At 42.7% G+C, this 14,119-nt stretch overlaps 1 protein-coding gene across 2 annotated transcripts in view; it reads left to right on the top strand.

Annotated features, from left to right (window-relative positions):
* Window positions 1-13,178: 13,178 nt before the first annotated feature.
* Window positions 13,179-14,119, top strand: part of jupb (junction plakoglobin b) — an 89,732-nt gene continuing 88,791 nt past the window's right edge. For both annotated transcript variants that reach the window (XM_010874677.5, XM_020051075.3), the window contains exon 1: window positions 13,179-13,307. The gene's annotated coding sequence lies outside the window, so the exon portion shown is untranslated. The remainder of the gene's footprint in view (window positions 13,308-14,119) is intronic.

Here is a 14,119-nt window from a genome sequence, read left to right as displayed (position 1 = left end):
ATGGTTGTGCGTGAAAATCCCAGTAACTGAGCAGATTGTGAAATACTTAGACCAGCCCGTCTGGCACCAACAACCATGCCACTTTTCAGGAGATTGTCTTGACCAGGACCACACCCCTAAATGCATTGAAGCATTGGTTGTGATTGGTTGATTAGATAATTGCATTAATGAGAAATTGAACAGGTGTTCCTAATAATCCTTTAGGTGAGTGATAACTAAGTAGCCTATGTAAAGTAGGTAATTAAATAATCTGGCATCACTGTCATAGTATTGAATCCAGTTTTAGTTTAGGTTTTATGTGCCAGCACACTTATTGAAATTATTATATTTATTTTCGTAATGTTAATATTTTCTCTTCCGCAGCCTCAATAATACCAAGGATGCAAACGTTTTCAAATTATTATTGATCAGGAGATTGGAAATTTCAACCCATTCTAATCCATGCGAAAGGGCAGATGCTTGCGTCGGTGTAATACCACGTGATTGATGATGTTCAAAGCCTCGTTTAATCACATGCTTTTTCCAAAGCCTCTTTAGAAAATGCAGGCCTCTAAGGTTGTTCGGTGCGGTTTGGTACACATCCACTACGGCGGCGCGAATTCGCATGCAAATGCACTGCCTTGCCCCATACGGTTGCTTATGGGCGTATCCGCTATGGGTGTTTGTTTTTCTGCGGGGGAGGGCTGTGTTGACATCCGAGGGCTCTGTTGACATCTTTTTTTAATTTAACAAGAAAACAAACCCCCAAAAAAATCTCACTCATGGGCTAAATAAAAACTCTCGTTATAATGAGCACTATGCTAGCAGGCAACGTATTTCTACGGTGCTGCCATATAAAACAAACAACTCAATGCTAAATAAACACAGCACATTTAGCAACATATAGCTAAATTATAAAACTGACCTGAATAACCAATAATCTCCACCATCCTCCAAGCATTATTGCGCTTGTCCCCCACTATAATTAGCTTTTCCTCCAGTTGGTAGCAGAACGTTTCACATGTTCCTTTACAATACAACAATGGACCAACTAGAAAGACCGTCTCTTGTTTATGAAAGACTCTACTTAAACTCCTTGCGTTAGCCGGATTCGTTTGCATAATATTGACCGTGGTCCAACTTCTTGACGCGCCGGAACAGCTCAAAAGGTCACGCTGCCATCCCAAGATGCTTTGCCCAACTGTCTACAACGCATTGACGCTATTCATAAAAAAAAAGATTGTATCCGTCCGAGGCAGTGGGCATGCAGGTCCAGTGGATGTCCACCGTGAGACTTTCTGACAGCAATCTCTACTGGTCACCATAGTTAGTCATTTATTTCAAAAAGTTGTTAGCATTACAAATCCAGCAATGGCGCAGTTGGTAGTGTCGTTCACTCCCACTTCCTTAATTGTTATGGTGTGAGATCGAATCCAGGTCATGTTTGACTTTTTGAGTGCAAAGAATACTGTTTATTGTTGTTTAAATAATTCGTTTTATTTTATTTATCTTATGAGACTTAGCTTATCAATACAAAACTAGATGAAATTAGAATGGATACAGAGTTGAAAAATGCTGGCTGGGAAGGCAAGAAGAACACGGAATACGAACCGGGCATTTTCCAATTTCCCTTCAGAAGGAGCATGCCTAACCACTGTGCTAAGAAGTTTTGTTGGATGGTGTGGAAAACATTCAACATTGGATATTTATTCCTGACCTATAGGTGACACCACTGTGCAGTGTGTTTCAAAGCCTTGAGAAATCAAACCGATTTTCGAACCATTTTGATGAAAGCCTCAAATGCTTCAGAAAGCCTCAGTTGCCCATCACTAACTCTAGGCTAAGGCCAGAATAGACAAGAAACAACAAACATTACCTCCAGTGTTACCAGCCCCGAACTGTTCTCCCCTCAACTCTTTTACAGCATGGCCGACGAGCCTCAATCCGATGCAGGTGTGTTTGCTCATTAGTGCTCGCCACCCATGCCCTGTGCTTGAGGGTTGTGAGGAGGGAGCTGTCCATGGTCCTGACCGGTGCACCTTTAGTTTTTCCTCTGTTTGTTTTCCTCTCACTGGACCCAGGCTTATTCTGTACCTGGTGGTGACGTACTGTCACAGCTGATAGGAACATCACTGAAAGAAGTCCAATGAGGCATCCAACGAGAACAGCCGTGACCACGCACAACCGGACTTCTAACAACATCAGGAAAGCAAAACATGTCTGCATTCGTTTTTCATATCTCGCACGGCCTTCTGTACATGTTCTGACATACCAGAGTGTGATGTTTAGTGCGCGAATCCCATTCCTGCACTCTTTCTGGCAAGTTACGTGTGAAACAAGCCTCACTGACGTGGAAACCTCTCAAACATGATACAAACAACCAAAGGGTCCTGCGGGGTTGAAATGCCCTTTTAAGAGAGTGCCCCCGCTTGTCGCAGGATTTACAGTGACAACAGGGACTTACTCTGATATAAAGTTGTTGTTTTTACACGTTGCTGGGTTGTCATGTGTTTATATAACTTAGGTTGCAACAACCTCAGCAGCATTACTAAACGTCTATTAGATCAAGTAAGCAAAGTGTTAATTTTTTTAACTAACCCCAGATGAAAAATGGACAGATTTTTTGCTGAAGTTAGAAACTCTCTTAGCTACTCTGGGCTGATCATAATAATGATTTTTTCCTGTGAAATCTGTCTGCTGCTGGGGACAACAAATCTCCCCCGTTTGGGCGGAGATATTATGATCTTGTCATAACATCCAATATTTCTGCTAAGGCCCCCTTGGAAGCCTGGTTTCCTTGAAACTAATAAATGAAAGACCATAGGTAATGGATTTGCCATGTTTCCTGTGTAGGGTAGGATGAGTCCCATGGGACATCATTGCCCTTGATGTTCCTGTTACTTGTTTTTCAGTCAGAGAACTACACAGCAACATTGGGAGTGTCTTAGTGGTCATTTAACCCATTTATGGTGTGTGTATTTCCATCAACTCTCATGATGGTGGACTTTACATATTCAAAAGTGTTCAGATGTTAGCCAACCATGTTTCTGTGACCCCTCACAGAGCAGAACATTAACACTGGCTGTGTGAAAGTCACATTACACCGGTGTGAAATATTTAATCAATGAATGAATGCTGTATCGTGAATTCAGTCACTGGTGAATGGCGTCATTCAGCTTACAGCAATAGTGGAGACCAGTCAACCCATTTTCCCTGCAGACAGCACCACCTTGGCTGTCTGCTTCCTATTACAAAACAATACCAGCAATGCATCTGTTTCAAATGTTGTACTTTCGTGAAAACCCTATTTGGACAGGTCAAATCAAACAATTCACAGCAACAACAAGATCGATGAAACATTTTGCCTGGCTTAGTTGTCTTATCTGCACCACACACAAACTGTTCACTCGTCGCTCACTGATCCAGGCAAGGGATTTCACATTTCAAACGTGAAACTAATCTTACATGGTCAGACCAACACACTGTTAAGCTTCAATTAATCAGTACTAGGCTAGAAACAAGGAGACTTAGTAAATGAATGGATAACTACCAATAGATGCAATTCAGACAGGAACATGTCCTCTGTATGGAAACGCAACGACTGTCTTCAGCGATGAAATCGTCGTCAGGCAGAGGTGTGTCTGTGACAGCCAATTGAACAGGGCTTTGAACACCGCTCATCCAATCAGCGTCCAATATCCAAACAACCTGTTTGATAACAAGGATTTCAACACAACAAGAATGGCATTTCAAAGTCATCCCAACATACACCAAGTCTGCATTCTCAAGCCAGAGTAGTTGTCTGCATTTTGTTCAGTCAATTTAGCAAATGGCAAATGGTTTGGCTAAAACACCATGTCATTGCTGTAACACATGGTATACTATTATCTGAATATGTATGTATGTATTCTAATGAAGAAAGCACTGTCATTTTTTCTATTTCCCACTCACAAACGCACACATGCACACACACAGTCCAGTGTTATTAACCTTGTGTTTATGCAAAAACAAAACATTTCATGTTCCCCAAACCTAACCCTAAGTATAAACCTAACCTCTATACCCTAACCTTTAGACCTACACTTAACTGTGCCCTAATCACTAACCCTTAACCTAACTTGTAATGCCTAAACCTAACTTAGGCCTAATTGCCTAACCCCGATTTAAAGTTTCACCTTAAACCTAACTACAAAGCCAAAAAAGGAAGCGTTTCCTAGTGCCGACGTCCCGACATGGTACATTTTTCATGTTTTACTTATCTGACGTTTTGTCCCCAGAGGGTAAGTAAAACATGCACATATACAGATTCTCACAAACACACATACACCCGCACAAACATGCATACTCCCACACAAACATACACCCACAGATACACACACACACACATCATAAGAGACAACCAATCATTTGTTGTGAGGATTGACGGGAATGTCAGTGAAAAGAGACAAAACAGACATTTTATTAATGACCTGCCTCAGAGGAACTCATCACCTATCCCAAACTCATTCACAGAAAAGCAATGATTATTCTGGGGAGCGGCTTTTGAGATTAGGTTTTCCACTACTGTCCATGCGCCACGTCTCGGGGAAGGTCATTCTCACCTTGTGCTGACAAGTTGTGTTTGGGATGATTTCTATGCCTGGCACAGAGTCAGTGCTCTGAACGGCTCTCAAAAATAACTGCAGGGTTGTTGGCATTTCTTCTGGAGAGTCAGGTGTTAAACTCCACACTCAGCTCAGCTCTAAGCCGACAAAGATAAGTGATTTCTCAACCCGGTGGGCTAGACTGAAGAATAGAAAGCGTGTGGAAAAGTTAAAATAATAATTGCGATGAAAGACATGTAAGAACCTTGCTTCTGAATTTGTTAGAACTTTATGTTCTTTTCCAATTATTTTTAGTGAACTATAAGAACACAGTGTTTTTTTTTCTTCTTGCCACCGTATCTGAATAAATACACACAAGGGTTTGTTAAGTGTAAGTCACCGCAGTGGTGATCGGTCTCAATCTGGCATCAGTCAGACTCTGGCTCCGTGTACCGAGACGCAGTCTGCCATCATAGAGGTCTGACACTTTACACTGAGCAGTTCATGTTCCACTGTGTCAACTCTCCCTTTGTTCTGTGAAGGATCGAACAGCTACACTCCTTTGAATCCCTTTTTGGAGATAGAAGGCGTTGTGTGTAGTTTGGCTGTGGCGGGTAAAAACATTCTTCTGTTCTAAATAAGGGATGTTTTGAGATGTGATAACACATTAGGCAGTGGTTCGTAAACCTTTCTGTGACGGGCCCTCCAAACTAACACGACGAATTCACCTGTAAGGGCTTTTATGCTCAGTTGACAATTGGCATCAGGTGTGCCAGCTCTGGGATGGATTCAGTCTGAGAGGAGGAGATTCAACTTTGGACTCAACAAAACATGCACAACCTCATAAAATATCACGCTTGTTTTTTGTAATATCATATCATTTAGGAATGGTGATATAATGTACTTTTGGGAAGAAGAAAGAAGGTTCTCAACTCATACTTTGACTGTCTAGAAGGGCTTTCTATTATCTTAGCAACATGAAGCAATACAGTGATAGTCTGTTACCAATCGTTCACCGCTGAGATTCCTATCTATCTACTAATTTATGAGTTTGTGAACAATGATCCCTATTGTTAGGTCGGAGACAAAAGTATCATCATTATATCCAGTACCTCTGATTGAATAAACCGCAAAGCTGGGGGTCCCTGAGGAGAGAGTTTGAAAAGCATTGACCTGCAGAGATATTGATTGTCTGGTGATGATACAAATTCCCAAGAACCTGAGGCGTAATTTTACCCTGCTCCAAGACCTAGTGAATATCCTCTATAAAGACCCACTGTGTTCAGAGTTTCTCTGGCTTTCCTCCAATCAATTTAATCTGAAAGTAATTCTCTATTACAAAATTGTTAAAGCTGCACTAATCTTTTTAAATGTCCAATCAAGATGAACCAGAGCCTTGAGTGGAGCACACCGTGCTTCTAACTGACCCTCTGAAATACCACGGGCCATCTAGGGTGCCTGGGTTTGGGTGCTCTTGTCAATTTAATAAGGAAGATTCCTTAAACAATATAATGTATTATTATGTTACGTAAGTGATTTTTATTTTCACCAGGCAATGTAGCTACTTCAATGAGCCAATAGAAAAGGTCCGCCTTCCCCTTTAAGGCATTTATACCTGTCCTGCAGGGCAGAGTCAGCCAGATGGAACGTGAAGTGTGGCCAGCGTCAAATTTAAACAAGGAGTAAGAGATTGTGCTAATTGGGTAGGAGGAAAGCGTAAAGAGTAGCCACGTCTGAAAGGCCTGTAACATCAGCGACTTTCATAACTGTAAAAAATGTGTGTGTGTGTGTGTGTGTGTGCGCGGGTTCAGTGGCATGTCTGTGTTGGCCTCAGTGTGTGTGTGCGTCTGTGTGTGTGTGTGTAGATCGTTTCAGTGATTGAGGAAATGTATGCGTGAAAGCACCTGAGCGTGACTCTTTAGTCACAGGAGGATGTGTACCTGACAGACATTGACAGGATCCTTCTCCCTGCCTCCTGTTTTATGGGCGCAGGTGTACATCAGTCAGAGGAAAGGTGAGGAGAGGCAGAGCAGCAAGCCAGGAGGGAGGCGCTCTTGTTTGTCTGTTTGTGTCAGAGAAGCAAAATAACAGCATTGTGCGCGTGCGTGTGTGCACGCTGAGAATTTAAACAAGTCAGATTGGGGTTTGTGAGGGTGGTATTTTTGTGGACTCTCTCCCCTCCTTTCTCCTTACACCTTGTTATTGTCTTCTTCCAATTAAGTGAATTAGTAAATAATCAAAGACACACAGCCAGGATCAACAAGGCCTGTAATTATCACCAGCTGTAATCCATTGTCACGCAACAGCACAGGTGAGACACACGGGGAACCGAGGAATTATGGAAATGCATTTGGTGGTTGAATGGTGTTTCAGTTGCACTGGTTTGAAAGGGTGTGGGTGGAATTCTCCTTTAAACATAACGAGAAAAAATATCTGTTTCATGCAGGGATGTGGCCCATTCAGCTGTAATGAAAATGTATTGTTTGAATTTAATTAAACTCTGAAATTCTGAATTATCCCCAACCCTGGTATATACTGAGTGTGTGTGTGTGTGTGTGTGTGAAAGGGAAGGACTTAACAAAAGGTCATTGAGAGTAAAGGCAGCTAGAAGATGATAAGCCCTGAGGCACTTAAAGCTCACCAGCTTTATCTTAGAGTGGTATCAGAGATGGTAGGCTTCTGCTGGGTTACAGGACTGTAGAGCTACAACGCTTATGACAGATTCACACACACATTGACACACACACACACACACACAAATGAATGCATGATGTGTAATTGATTTTCTTTGTATTTTCTTGTTTCATCCCTTCATTTTTTATCAGGATATAACTAATGAGATCTCTCTTGTCAGTGCATCAACACTTGCTTGTCCGCGTACATGCAAACACACACACAAACAAACATAAACTTGTGCATGAATAAGCAAACACACACAGGCATGCTTGGACGGCTCTCAGGAGATTTAACAGGAGTACAATCTTCTGGCCGATAAATTTAGCAACGATGCACATTCTCAATACCCCCAGGGTTAGACAAACACAAGCCAACCGAGTGAGAAAAGGAGCAAGGCTTCATTTTCTACAGCCTACAACCACAAACAGGCTCAAATGAGATTTCCCAACACATGTGCAACCAATGACTTGTTGTAAGGACTTTTTGTTTTCATTCCGCTATCAGCCACTGGGGGGGAATTAGACGGAGTCTGTGTGGATGGGGTCAGGGGTCAGAGTTCAAGTGGTGGTGGGGAGAACTGGAAGGCAACGTGGCTCACTAAAGGCACAAAGCATTACTGTATGTTGCAGTCCATCCTCCCAAGTGACCGTTATCACCCAGGTGAATTACAGAGGGACAAGCAGTGGTAACAGAAAGGACTGGAAATTAGGACGACACAAAAGACGGTTTACTCAGGTTGCTTCGTACCCAATCAGTAACGCACTAACCACACAGCACCAACTTTAATCGTCTTCATGAGAGTCAACTGTGTCATTGGGACACAGATATTTTGAATAGTTTCTGGTCGTTTTTCCAGATGTGGGAATGAACTCTTCACATCGCCTGTTCTGGTAACACTTACCACAGTACATTCACTCCTGTGGAAGAGGCGCAGTCAGAATGGAACACGCTGTTGTTTTGTCCTAACAACCAGAAAACCAAAGAGAAAAACAAACCTGCCGACCTTTATTTAACCTTGCATTTGGAATAAATGACTATCGAGCAATCAATATGCGTTCACCATCACTATTGCAGTTATTTTATAACATGGAAAATTGCCCACGGTGGGAGGCGGGGCATGGGCACATAATCGTAATTAATGCACTGTGTTTTCAGATGTGCATAATGGCAGTGATATGAGCAATTGCTCCTCCTGTGGTTATTTTTTTCCTGACTGAAAACAACCGTGAGTCTCTCTCCACTGTGGCTGAATGTTAATTACACTGATAATGGCTCCTATCTGCCGGCTGCAAAGCCACAGCCTGGTTTTTCATTTCTCTTTTTCCCCCCCGTTTGTTTGCTTTTTTTGTCGCGGGCGTAGGAGTACACGCTCGTCGCGGTAGTTGTTGTCATTTTCCTACGCTGACAAGCACTGCGATGATAAGAATAAGTCCTAATTGAAACACTTTTATTATTTATGCAAATTGCCACCGCCTCAAATGTAATGCTGGTTTCCCGCACCGCCGGCAGGGACAACGGCCGTTGCCCAGCTCCCCTCAGGCCTCTTGACAACAGGAGCCTGCAGACGTGGTCGCGACGGGCCAAAGTGCCAGGGCAGCTTTGCGCGCCTTCAATCGTTAAGGGATTGGTGGTCGCTGAATGCAGCAGAGGTGTTCTCTAGCCGCCTAGACGGGTGATAATAATGGATGAATAGCATTTATGGCCAAGCACTTTCCGCTGGGTCCGCAAAGCACTTAAACACTGGGGGGGGGGGACTCTCAGGGTCCACCAACTGGCTGGAACGGCTCGACAAATCACCAGCGGTAGCTCTGTAACAACGCCAAAGGCTCTTTGGCGTAAAACTGTGCTTGTAGCAAGGAATAGTTGGACAGTGGACTGTGCCTGGTGGTTGAATAACTGCAGCACAGTTTCACTCGTTGATTCGCAATGTCAAATCTCGCTGACTCGCTGTCCTCTGTCGTCTCACTCTTCTCCCGTGAAAACCCTGAACTATCGAAAAGGCCCTCAGAACCTTCTACAACCCGCCCGCCCACATTCACATTAAACCGAGCACACTGATATCACTTTGGGCAGAGCACATCACATTTTCTAACGCAGGTCCCCAACAATGGCCCCCGCTCTTGCCGACGCTAATATGTCTTTGATAGATATGTCTTAAAAAGCCTCACCCGCTGCACAAATCCAGACACAATTAAAAAGTAATGGTCTCAAGGCCTGGCAAATGGAACAGCCCCGCTCCGGAAATGAAGCTATTTTCAAGGGTATAAAGGAATAGAGAGAGTCTTCATAAGGCACTCGTGGCTATCTCCCCGCCGGCAGGGGAGTAACAGTCCTCACCATGGCAACAAAATGGAGGCCTTTCGTCATGCTAAAAGGGGGGGGGGGGGGGTTCCAGTCGAGACATCAGTAATCAAAGGGGAAATTTAGCTGACATTTTGTGCTGTCGTGTGAACTGCACAGACAGTTGATATGATTGTGTTGAGTCCTTGAGTGGGCTGAATGAGGGAGCTAGTCTTTTACTGTCTGGTTTGGGAATTGCCTCGTTCACCACTGGGTTTAACTGTAAAGACCTCGCTGCTGACAGAAAGAAATTGCTCAATCTGTTCTAAAAAAGAAGAGCAGTGAGTCTGATTGAGTGTGCACCAAGATACACAGCCATTGGGACTATTGTCGGTTCTGGTCTAAAAGCAGAACCAGTGTTTGTCTTCGTTCCAACCTGGGAGGATTTAGGCGGTCTCTGTTGGTGCTAGAAACATAAGCCACAATCTTCTTTATTCTCTGTGACTTTCTACCACCCTGCCTCCAGAGTAGTGGATGAAGGTTAACTTCTTTCTCATTACTTTTTTACTACCAGACCGTCTGAGTGTTTGCTATTCCCATATCATTATGTAAATTATCCTATAGTTATCGTTTTTTATTTTATTTTTGTCTATTTGAAAAATTTTACTGTTAGTCTACTTGCTGTTTTCAAATCTGACCTACAAATCTCCTGTGTAGCTCAGTTGGTAAATACCCACAGGATAGTGTGTTTGATTATGCCGGCAGTCACTACAGAAAGTATACACTAACTACTGTAAGTTGTAAAGTTCTAAATTACTTTAATGTAAAAGAAACCCCATATTTTTGCAGCATTTTCTCACCGCGGTGGACCTTGATCTTCCGTGGGTCTGTTTGTGTCTCACAGAGGTCGGGATGAAGGCTGAAGACAAATCTCTGTGACAGTTGGCCATAATGCTCTTCTTCATTCCTATCTCACATGGCCCTTTTGATGACTTCAGTCTGGAAGAGTGGCCTGAAGCCTTGAACTATGACCACATTGGCCCAAGGCTGAGCAATGAACAGGTCTAAGCAGACACTGCAGATCAAGGAAATTCACCCTCACTTCACCCAATTGAAACCCCTTTTGTAGATAAAAACTAGAAATGGGTTTGAACCTTTAAAAAAATTATGCTTGTGGACAGAGATATGAACAAAATAATTTGTTTTATTCTGAGTGACACTCGTTTGTGGTATTTCTGGCACTGTTAATTTTGAACATATTTTGAGATGCATACCATCTCACCTTAACACCTATATAAACCCTTTTTATCATGCTTATTTATTTAGAGATACGTGACTAGTAGCATTACAGCCATTGGCTCAGCAAATAACTGCCAATTAAACAGGACCTTTCAGACTACAGTGGAAGGAAGTCACTTGGAAAGGGACAGATGCTTGCCTCTCACAGCTCTTAGACGGGCAGCCCGGTGTGAAATTGTTTGAGTTAATTTTCTCAATTCAAGCCGGAGTCATGGACCAACACACAGAAATATGTTCTCACAGATTGTGGGTTTCCTTCCCATCACAGAAGCCGGCAAAACATGCTCCCCCCCCTCCCCCCAAATCCAAATTCTTCTTCATACTGGCCACATGAAAGACTCATGTCTTCCCGGAAAACCGTGACTCACAGTCGTTTTGTGATTAGATATGAGTTGTTGTGTAAAAAAATAATAAAACAGCTTGCTCGTATTTTGAAGGGTCACAGATTCCCGCTGTACTTCTGACTGATGTGTACAGATGAATGCACTTATTCACAGAGCCAGAAATAGAGACATCCAAATGTCATACCAGATGCCTGATAAGCAAACTGAAATGGTTAGCGACTCGTACATCACGTGACCAAGCCTCAAGTCGGCAGAGGACTGAACCCGGACGCTCAGATAAAACCGATGCCCCAGACCGAGGGAGATTGACCGTCATCTTGAACTTCTTCCATTTTCTAATAATTGCGCCATCAGTTGTTGCCTTCTCACCAAGCTGCTTGCCGATTGTCCTGTAGCCCATCCCAGCCTTGTGCAGGTCTACAATTTTATCCCTAATGTCCTTACACAGCTCTCTGGTCTTGGCCATTGTGGAGAAGTTGGAGTCTGTTTGATTGAGTGTGTGGACAGGTGTCTTTTATACAGGTAACAAGTTCAAACAGGTGCAGTTAATACAGGTAATGAGTGGAGAACAGGAGGGCTTCTTAAAGGAAAATTAAGAGGTCTGTGAGAGCTGGAATTCTTACTGGTTGGTAGGTGATCAAATACTTATGTCATGCAATAAAATGCTAATTAATTACTTAAAAATTCCGTCTCTCACAGTTGAAGAGTACCTATGATATAATTTACAGACTTCTACATGCTTTGTAAGTGGGAAAACCTGCTAAATCTGCAGTGTATCAAATACTTGTTCTCCCCGCTGTATTTAAATATGTATCTGTGGTTTAGATATCTGACCTCTGTAAAATACATTTTACCTTCCAATCAAAGTCTCTACATCAAGTTCACATGTCTCTTCCTTCAGATGCAAGTGGAACAGAGTTGACAGCCAGTGATCAAAGGTTGGACATCCAGGTCGCCAGAATGAGTAAGCCATCTGATTGGTCCTGAAACGAATGGGTTTCCAGAGCCATAACCTAGTAAACCCAAGTTTAGAAATATGATATTGGCTTTGACATTGACACTCTGACTGGGCTCTGAAGATGACAGAAACACATCAATTTCAATGAGTGTTCAAAACATGAGGCCATGGACTGATCCAAACTTTTTTGTAACACAAAATGATACTATGAATGTGTGATAAAAAGCGTAGGCTACATACTTATTTTGTGGAATTTAAACTAGTTTATTAATCATAACCATTATCCTAACCCTGAACCTAAACCCTAATGCCCAAACCAAACTATCAGCCCAATTCTGACCCTAAATTCAAATATAATTACCACAAATCTTACACATAAATTAGTATAGGAGAAATGCATTATTCATTGGACACTACAGTCCAAGGAAATGTTCGTCCCCATGAATAAAGTGAATCCGGAGGACACAACATTCTCTACAAGGCACAAGATCATAAATTACTTTCACAATGATTCAGTTGCCTTAGTGACAATCACCCATCCCGATCTTCGAGAGGAAAGGCTGGCAGTGCAGAGGATTTAAGAGGGATTATTTTGGTCATAATATCTAATGAGGACACTGGAAGTTTAATAAGATTACATTTACATAAGAGAGGAAGAGTTATTAAATGATATTGCCAACATATTTCCTTTGGCTGTAATTACGGTGGCAGGTTCTGAAGATGTTTATGGGTGATATGCAAGCAAATAGGAGACTAGCAGTCTCAGCGAGTAAATGAAATCAAAACAATTCAATTGCTGCATTTGGAAAATGTTGTTTGCATCGTTTTAAATTGTTCCTTGATGTCTGTCCTGTGTCACAATGATTTCAATAATGCGTAGGGCGAAACATAAAGCAAACACGTTGGCTATTCCTCACGCAAGAAAATGCGTGACACTAAAGTGTTAGTGATATTTTAAACGAGAAGCCTTTTTTGGCCAATGACCGTTTCAACGACCCGCCTATTGTATCGTTCCGGGTGCGGTGGGTGGAGACTCGGCGAAATCGACTCTGCCACTGAACGGTTGCTCAACACATTCCAGACTTGTTTGGAACGGAGAGATCGAGTACGCGAACACGGGATTTGAGAAAAGTTTACCGGAGTGCTGCGCGCAAGGAGGTCCTGAAACCTGCGATTTAGTTGCGCAAGGTAATCAACCTGTCAACTCGTTGGGGCTCTGCGGCGTCCCTTCAGTCGCATGCTCTTCCATAGTAGAGTTTATTTCAAAGGATGTCATGTTTTTTTCCGTGTTGATCGAAAAGATGATTTTATTCCAGCAACAGGGTCTGCGGTGGTCAGCCTGATGGATAGGTTATAGTATTGATCGGATTGGGTTTATGGCATTATCAATAGCGGCGTACATTATTTTTACATCTACTGTATCCTGCAAAAAATAGATACGCTGACGTTTTTTGTCTGACATTTTTTTTAACGTGTCGGTGAAAGTACCAGCCCACCTTCCTGGCATTCCTATGATACAGGCAGATGAGCGTTTCATTCTTGCCAGATGTGGGACATTTTGTTTCGGTCGTGAGTGCCGAGTTATATAATTGTTACCAGAATTGTATCACACTTCTACAATGTTGCCGTCGCTCTTGACTCGACATTCTTTGCATGTGATCGCGGGTGAATAAAGCCAGCAACTCATCGGTGTGAGTTTCTGATAGGAACTCAGGAATAACGGTGCATTTGACTCCATCTCCAAATAGGGATGCAAATATAATAGCCTAGGCATGACTATCGTTGGTCTGAGTGCAGGTAGCACATCCTATTGTTTTAGATTATTCTTTATCCACGAATCTTTGTTTTCGAGCGGGTATTCGTATATGCTACAGTTATGATGTCCCTTCTGCGTGGCAACCCGGGAATTGCGGTCACGGTGATAACTTGACAGTTGAAGTTGTTTTGTGGTGAGGTTCGTTCTGAAAATCGTTTCGTGTGAGTCCCCAGTGCCACACCTA

Source organism: Esox lucius, chromosome 11 (genome assembly GCF_011004845.1).
Source record: "Esox lucius isolate fEsoLuc1 chromosome 11, fEsoLuc1.pri, whole genome shotgun sequence".
NCBI classification, from domain to species: Eukaryota; Metazoa; Chordata; class Actinopteri; order Esociformes; family Esocidae; genus Esox; species Esox lucius.
This window is presented reverse-complemented; position numbering and strand designations above follow the sequence as displayed.